Source organism: Heterocephalus glaber, unplaced genomic scaffold (assembly GCF_053883595.1).
Source record: "Heterocephalus glaber isolate CG9 unplaced genomic scaffold, H.glaber_assembly_v1.0 deba00000546, whole genome shotgun sequence".
Lineage (NCBI taxonomy): Eukaryota > Metazoa > Chordata > Mammalia > Rodentia > Bathyergidae > Heterocephalus > Heterocephalus glaber.
This window is the reverse complement of record NW_028258147.1, coordinates 29538221-29546883: the sequence shown is the minus strand read 5'-3', so window position 1 is coordinate 29546883 and position 8663 is coordinate 29538221.

The following is an 8663-nucleotide window of genomic DNA, read 5'->3' as shown; positions in this document are numbered from 1 at the left end:
TACAGCTCCCAGAGCACCATGCAGTCATGAGGTGAAATATCTTTTACTCTATGGTGTACACGTTGATAAGTTAGGATACTCAGTAGGTCGGGAACATGAAATGCATTTTTATTTATAATATTTTCAGTTTGTGCTGGGTTTCTTGGGATATAACACCATAAAGAGCATCTGTATACCATTTTTCTCAAGTAAACATTTTTTTCTAAAGAAATGAATAAAGTGTGTTTTGTCAAAGAGTCAGAAAATCTACTCTTGCTCTTGGACCTGTTTTTTAGTTCATCTGAAATTTGTATTAATCCTTAGCAAAAGAAAAATATTGACAACAATATTTTTTCCCCTAAAAACTGCATTCAATCTAAAAATATAAACTCAGCCCTTTTTTTTCTAATTGTATTGGTTCATAAAATCCAGAGTGCTTGCACCACTAAAGTAATTTCTCATTTAATGGTTGTGGCACATGTAAAAAGCATGAGAAGCATCATTAGATGTAAAAGTATGAGAATTATTGTTGCTTAGTTAAATTACATAAGAATATGTATTTGCAAACAGTTTAAAAGTCCAAGCTGAATTGCTTCTAAAGAGGGTGCTTTGATAAATTACTTAATTTCTCTGTGGTAAATTTAATTATTTGCAATATCATAGTTAAAATGAAAAGAGATTATGTATATAAAGTGCATAGCCCAATGCCTGCTTGGCAACTAGTGACCAATACATGTTAGCTGTTATTAAACAAGGGATTTATATTTTTAAAATCTCAGACCCTTCCTGTCAATCCTAAAAGTTTCTTAAGTATGGATTGTGGTTCTGTGACAATATTTTGATGGTACTTTATGAGGAAGTCAGCACCCCTACTGTATAGTAATTAATAGTAATAATAATGTTTATTTAATGTTTGCTTGGTGTCAGCTACTGGGCCAAGCCTATTTTGTGTATTTACTCATTTAATCTTGTACATGACAGCTTGATTGAGTACAATTTAAACTCTTTTTTTTTACACTTGAGAGAACTGAAAAGAGCGGTTGATAATGTGGCCAATATCACAGTGCTAAGAAGTGGTGGAGCTATTATAACCTAAAAACATCCCAAAATGTAGTGACGCAGACAGTTGACACAAGAACCTCTAGAATGGAATTATATCTTTTGGGCAGTACTAAATATACATATATAAGGACAATGACAACCCCCCCCCCCGAAATATCACACATTAACAGAAGTGCAGAAAGGAAACCGATAGAATGAATAAGAAATTCACACTCTAACATTGGCTTAGCTGTCTATGGCTAGGAACTTCTCTGCAAAATATGAGGAGTTATGCTATCATATCTGTAATGGAATAGTTTTAACTTCACAGTTAGAAAATCAAGTTAGCAGCTTATAGATTATCCCATTTGTCTTAAGTAGATCTTTTTTCCCCTAGAAGTTCCATTAGTGATCCCTATGATATTAGTAACATCACAAGTACCTAAATCCTTAAATTTGCAATAGAGTGATGACTTTGTAATGAGGCAGAATGAACCATATCAGAATGACTATTTCATGTCTATGTCTGTCCAAGGAGAAGTGATGAGAGACTGTTAAATGGTTGATATTTCAAAGGCACTTTCAGGAAGGTAGATCTAATTAGCCATAAATAGTTGAGAAAGCTCACCTATAGGTCAATTTTTATGGCATACTTTGAGAAATGTACATCTTAGTCACTTTTTCATTATTGGAACTCAATTCCTGGCACCAACAAATTAAAAGAGGAGAGGTTTGTTTTGTTTTTGTTTTGGGGGGGGGTTGGTACTGGGGATCAAACTCGGGACCTTGCGCTTGTGAGACAGGCAGCTGGACCACTGAGCTAAATCCCCGGTCCAGGAGAGGTTTGCTTTGGTTCACAGTTTTCAGAAGTTTTAGTCTATAGTTGGCAGGTTATAGGGTAGACAGGATATGGTGGAAGGAAAGCTGCTCACCTCACCATGTGGCATCTGGAAAACAGAGAGCCAAGGGAGCATTTAGGAAGAGAGATGTACCCTTCCAGGTCATGCCCCAGTGACCTGCTGTGGTGGATTAACTTACGGTCAACTTGGAATGCCCAGATAAACTGAATCAGTGTGGTTTGGGCATGGAAGACCCACCTGAGGATCGTTGCCAACTGCATAAAAAGAGAACTGGAGGGGAAGATCATTGGCTGTTGATTTTCTTGGGGAAGCTTGCTGCAGGTGGTTTTCCTGATGTGAACTTGGCTTTCTCTTATTGTAGGAGGAGCTCAGGTCCTCTCTGTGGCTGGGAATGGCTGCTTTTCTCTCAGGGGAGCTCTGATCTTTGCCATGAGCATCACTTCCAGGCTCCAGTATAGATCCCTCAGCCTGGTGGCACAAATCCTTCACCCTGCTGGCACAGGCTTTCTAGCCTCCACCACTGGCCTTTGGCCTTCTTGGTGAAGATCCTTGATATAGACAAGCATGAGACATTGCCGTGGGCTCTAGGCTCTAGGCAACTGGCTGGACTCATGGACATTGCCTTGAACTTTATGTCTTCAGCTGGACTTGTGCAGGGCATTGCTGTGCGATCCAGACCCTTGGCTGGATTCTTTGGGTCGCTAGCATGCAGCTAAGTCTCTTGCACTCCTCTGCATCTGACTTTTTGGGTGACTATTATAAAATAATCCTGTAAATTATGTGTCCTGTATTAAATCTATTCCCTTGCAAACCCTGACCATAACACCTGCCTTCTCTGACCAGACCCTATCTCCTAACAACAAGCAGTAACAGTGCTGCAGACTAGCTAGTGGGCCAAAATAAACTTTCTCTCCTTTGGGTTGTGAATGTTGGGTATTTTGTCTCAATAACACGGAAAATGACCAACTCAGATTTCGGTACCAGGAATGGAGTTGTTTCTGGGACTATACCTGACTATGTGGTTTAGAAGCCTTTAGAGTGGTTCAGGGAGGAGTTTGGAAAGGTTCAGAGATGTTAGCTGGAGAAGCAACCATAGAATGCTGTAAGCTGAACTTGATGTGTGATACTGGTTGGAGCTCAGAAGACCAGAATGCTGATAAAAAGGCAGAAGGTAAAGAACAGACTCAGGAAATTTCAGTTGGGAACAAGGACTCCATTGACAGTTGGACTCTGGGTCATATGTGTTACGCTATGGCAGAAAATTTATCAACATTTTGCTTATGTCCTGAGACTTTGAGTTAGACTGAGGTGAAGGGCAATAGGCTAATCTGGTGGGGAAAATTGCAAGGCAGCCCCGTATTGAGGCTGTGGCATAGGTACTGTTGGAGGCTTTTAGCCAGCTTTACGTTGAGAATCTAGAGTAGACGGCACAACTGAATGGTTATAAAAGTTCTGAGTTTCACCAGAAAGGAAGCTTCTGTAAAGTTAGAGCCTGTAAAGTGTTGGCTGAGGATAACTTAGTGGCTGAAAAGATTAAAAAGAAGCCAAATGCTTTTAGTCAGGACAATAGGAAGGGTGCCTTTAGTGCATTCTGGGAAACAACAAGACCCCACTCTTCACACTGCAAAAGTGAAAAACTGCTTTAGAGAAGACAGCCAGCCTCAGGGCGCTCTGCTTGAGAAGGACCACCTCAGGAATTGGTTCCTTGAGATTCAATTCACAGTGCTTAGCCATCCAGGCTCTTGGAGGCCTCTGCAGCCACAATTCAAGAGTGCCTGGGTACTGTTTGAGCTGGCAGCAGACCATGAAATCATTCATGTGGTGCTAGTTTTACAGACGTGTGGAATGCAAGAGTTAGGGGATCAAGAAGGCTTCCACTCAAATTTCAGAAGAAGGCCTGAGAGGCCCAGCAGTGCGCCCATGAGAGGGCAGTCTATGAAGCTGTGAAATGAAGATAAAAGTGCAGCAGAGACCCCCGGAAGTTGGAGAAGCCAGGAATGTGCAGTGTCTGTGGAAGGCCACAGACAGTGAGTGGTGCCAGCCTAAGAGAGAGACCATTAGGTTTGCATATAGAGCAAGGCTACCCAAGCCATTTGGAGTTCATGTCTTGTCATAACTTGCCCTAGGTGCTGGACATGAAGCTATAGGATTTAGTATTTGCCCTGCTAGGCTTTGGATCTTGTCTTGGTGTGATTTCTTTCTATTTCCCTGTTCCTTTTGAAACAGGAATGTTTAGCCTGTTGGCAAAAGATGGACTAAATGCATTTTGCATAAAGAGATGTATGTGAGTCTTTTCAGGGCCAGGGGTGGAATGTTATGGTTTATATCTAAAATAATTTGTTGGCAGTATTTAACTTTTGTTTTGATTTTTCACAAGGGTTCACAGCTGAGAGTTTGCCTTAAGTCTCAGAGGAGATTTTGGACTGGTTTTTTCAGCAATGCTGCAACTGTTGAAACTTTGATGACTTTTAGAGATGGACTAAATGCATTTTGCATAAAAAGATGTATGTGAGTCTTTTCAGGGCCAGGGGTGAAATATTATGGTTTACATCTAAAATGATGCCCAAAGCCTCATGTGTTTGGAAGACAGTTGGATTATAAGGGTAATATAGCTGATTTGCTGTTAGAGGTCTAGTCAGAAGATATCGCTCTTGGTGGTGTGTCCTGGAAGTATGTATCTCCCTCCATGGTTCTGCCTTTGCTTCTCCTTTGCCATATCCTTTTGCCATGATACTTCTTCTTGGGAGATAGCCAACCAGGAACTGAAACATGAGCCAAAATAAACCTCTCTTCTTTTAAATTGTGGGTGTTAGGTATTTTGTCCTGGCAATGAGGAAAGTGACTTAAAATGTTTGAACTCCAAAGTAACCCTGAGTTTACATTCAGGCTCTACTGATTGCTGGCTAAGTGTCTCTAGAAAATTTTCCTTTGTGCCTCAGTGTTCTAATCGCTGAAGAGGTAATAATAAACTTGCCTTCCTCATAAAGTTGTTATGAGTATTAAATTAGCTACTCAATGCAAAAAACTCAGAAGGGCATCTGGTATATGACAAGTACACAATACTGATTCCTACTTTAGAGCAATGCATGAAACTCCTCAACATTAGAAGTTGGCTATTTCCAACAACATTGATGCTTGCTAACAAGAGGTCTTGAACATTTGCTGTGCTAAATACTGTGGCTGTCTTTTCATCTGCCTTGTCTAATTTCCAGAATACAACTATTTGCTGTAGCTTCTTACTTCCAAAGGGCAGGTCCTAGAATAGATGATATCGGTAAAACTTGTCTGCAAAACACTTTTAGAAACCTCTTCTCTTCACTAGGTCACAGCACTTAGGCAGCTCTCACAACCATCATGAATATTCCACGTATATTTATGGTAAACACAAGTGTAACTCTACCAGGAGAAAAAAATCAAAATTACAGAGTTTTATAAACTGTAAGAGTGCAAGCTGTATCTTCAAGATCTTGATTTAAATTCCTTTGGATATATACCCAGAAATGGTATAATTGGATCATATATAGTTATGTAGTTCTGTTTTTAATTTTTTGGGAATCTTCCATTCTTTACAGGTAGTCCCACTTTCCACTCCTAACAATAGTGTACAAAGGTTCCAATTTCTCCACATTCTCACTTACATTTGTCATCTTTTGTTTTCTTTAAATAATAACCATTCTAAAAGGTGAGAGGTATATTCTGGTTTTGATTTGCATTTCCTGGATAATTAGTGATGTTGAGAATATTTTCAAATACCTTTGGCTTTTTGTATGTCTTCTCTGGGAAAATTTCTAATCAATTCATTTGCCCTTTTTTAATTGGAATATTTGGGGTTTTGCTGGTGTTATTAAATTTTAAAAGAGTTATAAATATTGGATATTAAGCTTTTATCAGAGATATGGTTTGCAAATACTTTTTTCCCATCCCATAGGCTATCTTTTCGTTCTGTTGTTTCCTTTGATTTGGAGAAGCTTTTGAGTTTGTATTTCCACTTGCTTTTTATGCTGCATGTGATTTTTGCATCATTTTCAAGAAACCATTGCCTAGACTAATGTTATGAAGTTTTCCTCCTGTGTTTCCTTCTAGGGGTTTTAGAGCATCAGGCCTTATGTTTCAGATTTTATTTTGGGTTATATTTTGTGTGTAATATGTTTAATGTTGCGGTTTATGGGGGAAGGGTAGTTAAAAATATAAAATGTTTTCTTTTAAAAAACATTATACTTGAAACTATGTCAGTTTTGAAATAAAGGAATACTTTAAATTCTTTTTCCCAAATTATTTAATGTTATTTATAGATTCTGGTCTGAACTATACACTACAGAGACCACACGAAGACACACCCCCTTCCCTGTTAGAGTTTATATCATGGTGGGTCCTGTTAACTTCCATCTGAAATAAAGCTTCTAATTTTGGGGGGGAGCAAATACTTGGGGCTGTCTATGATTTTAAACTTTAATGTTCATTCAAATCTTTGATAATCTTGTTAAACTTCAGATTCTGATTGAGTCAGTATAGGGCCTGAGATTCTACATTTCTACAAGCTCCTAAATGACATCAGTATTGCTGGCTTGGAGAGCACACATTAAAAAGCAAAACTGTAGGGTTGGAGTTTTAGCTCAGTGGTTTCGCCGCCTGCTGCGGAAGCGCAAGGACCCAAGTTCAATCCCCGGTAACAAACAAACAAACAAAAAACAAAAAGCAAAACTGTAGATGATCAAGTAAAAAAAAAATACTGAGGTTCTGAAAACTGATCTAGCTAACAGTACATGTGACTAGTCTATAGCTTGTTGTTCCCTTAACAGGCACACTAAACATAGAGTTGAAATTTTTCCTCTGTTTTTACTCATTAGCTCTTCTTTAAATGTATGTGTGTGTGTGTGTGTGTGTATTGTATGTATATAACAACTTTGAACAACTCATTTCTTCATTAATATTATGAGCATTCTAATGATTGATTCTAGACTTTGGAAAAAGTTGCAATTGCAATAGAAAAAGATTTTTTGGCTCTTATGACAAAATGCTTGAGCAAATAAAATGTGAAAAATCATAATTGTAAAATAAGTCTCAAATATCTGGATATTTTTGTAAGCAATTAGTAATAAATAAAGAAACCATTATATAAACTTATTATATACTAATGAGAGGTACTTAATCTACCATAAAGTAAAAACCTAGCCAAGAAAGACCCATCTTGCACTAAAGTATATGAAGAAAAATTGATATTTGCATGCCCAAGACTTGTTTGAATAGGCGATTACAGTTTCACAAGTAAATCATAAGAATTTTTAAAATTTTGTAAATGCTGTATTTATATGACAGACAAGAACCACTCTGAAAGAATCATTATGGTTTGGGAAATGATATGCAATTTCAAAATCATCTAAATCATTTCAATTGCCTGTATTTACATTTATATAATGGGTATTTATAATGGTGATTATTTTAGAACTTACCTTGTTTTCCAGGATCTCACATTGGTTTCTATGGGAACAAGAATGGCTCAGAAGAGGAGCATTTTAAGAACTCTTTTCACATTCAGTGACTGCTAACTGAACTGTAAATTCTGTTTGTCTGTTAACGTTTTTGACACTTAAATTTTAACACCGAAATAAAAGTTGAGCATTTTAGCTTCATAAATCATTTTAATAATAAAAATTATTATTAGGAAACATCTGGCTTACTGAAATATTTTTTAAAAACAAAAATAATTGGCTTTAGGAGCTAGTAATCTGTTCACTTTATTAAATTCATTGGTGATTAATCCATATTGGTCATATGCTTGCTCTTAGAAAATTGTGTAAAGAAAACCTTTATCTGAAATATTCTTTTGGTAAATTTTCTGTGCTATTGATACTTGTGTATATGTTTTCTTACCTTTTTAAAAATTCCTTGGAAAAGCAGTGTAAAACGTTCTGCATTTAACATTTCCCTCTGCCAACACCTCACCCGCCCTGGGCTTTTATTTACCTTAGGACCCTGTTGTACCTTGGCTGTGAGTTGGTCCTCTATCCCTGTTCCCACAACAGCTGGAACTTATTTTTACTGTTTTTTAAAACAATCTCTAAGTCTTCAAATTTCAATTTTTCTTTTTCTTGGAATAGATTTTTAGATCATAAAAAGTCCAGTGTATAACATATATTACATTTGCTTAGTTTACTGTATCTAATATTTCCCCACATTTCATGTTTTCCAATAAACTTTATTTGATTCCCTGGAAAAATGAAATTTCAGTACATTTTTATTCAATCCCCTCTCAAAGTAATTAAAGACACTAAAAATAAGAGAAGCCTATTTCAGACAAGAGTCCTAAAACACAAAAATTTTTTTCTACTCAAACTATAAAAGATGCCAGTTGAAAGCCTATGGCATACCCTAAGCAGCTTATGTAAGAACTACTCCAGTTATTGCTGATATATAATCTATGTCGTAAATCCAAAAAGTACAGGTTGGTGGCAGAGTGCCAGGTGAGGTAAAATAGATCCTGGAGGTTTTTTAGGGTTTTGCTTTTCTTTGGATTGGTAGGTTTCTGCCTACTCTCAGCCTTGTCCTGACCTTGGATCACCAGAGACAGTTGGCAGTTTGAGAAGTAGAGTTGCTGGTGACCTCACTATGACCAAGGGATTATTCTGTAAGTCCTGGGCCAGATGGAAGCTCCATGAAATTGTTCACTCTTCTTTCCTAAAGGTACTTTTCCTATTGACTCATCTCACTCTACTCCAAAACTGTGTACAATTAAATAATGTTAAATTTTTAAAAGTATTTTTCATTCTGATTTTATGAGATAAA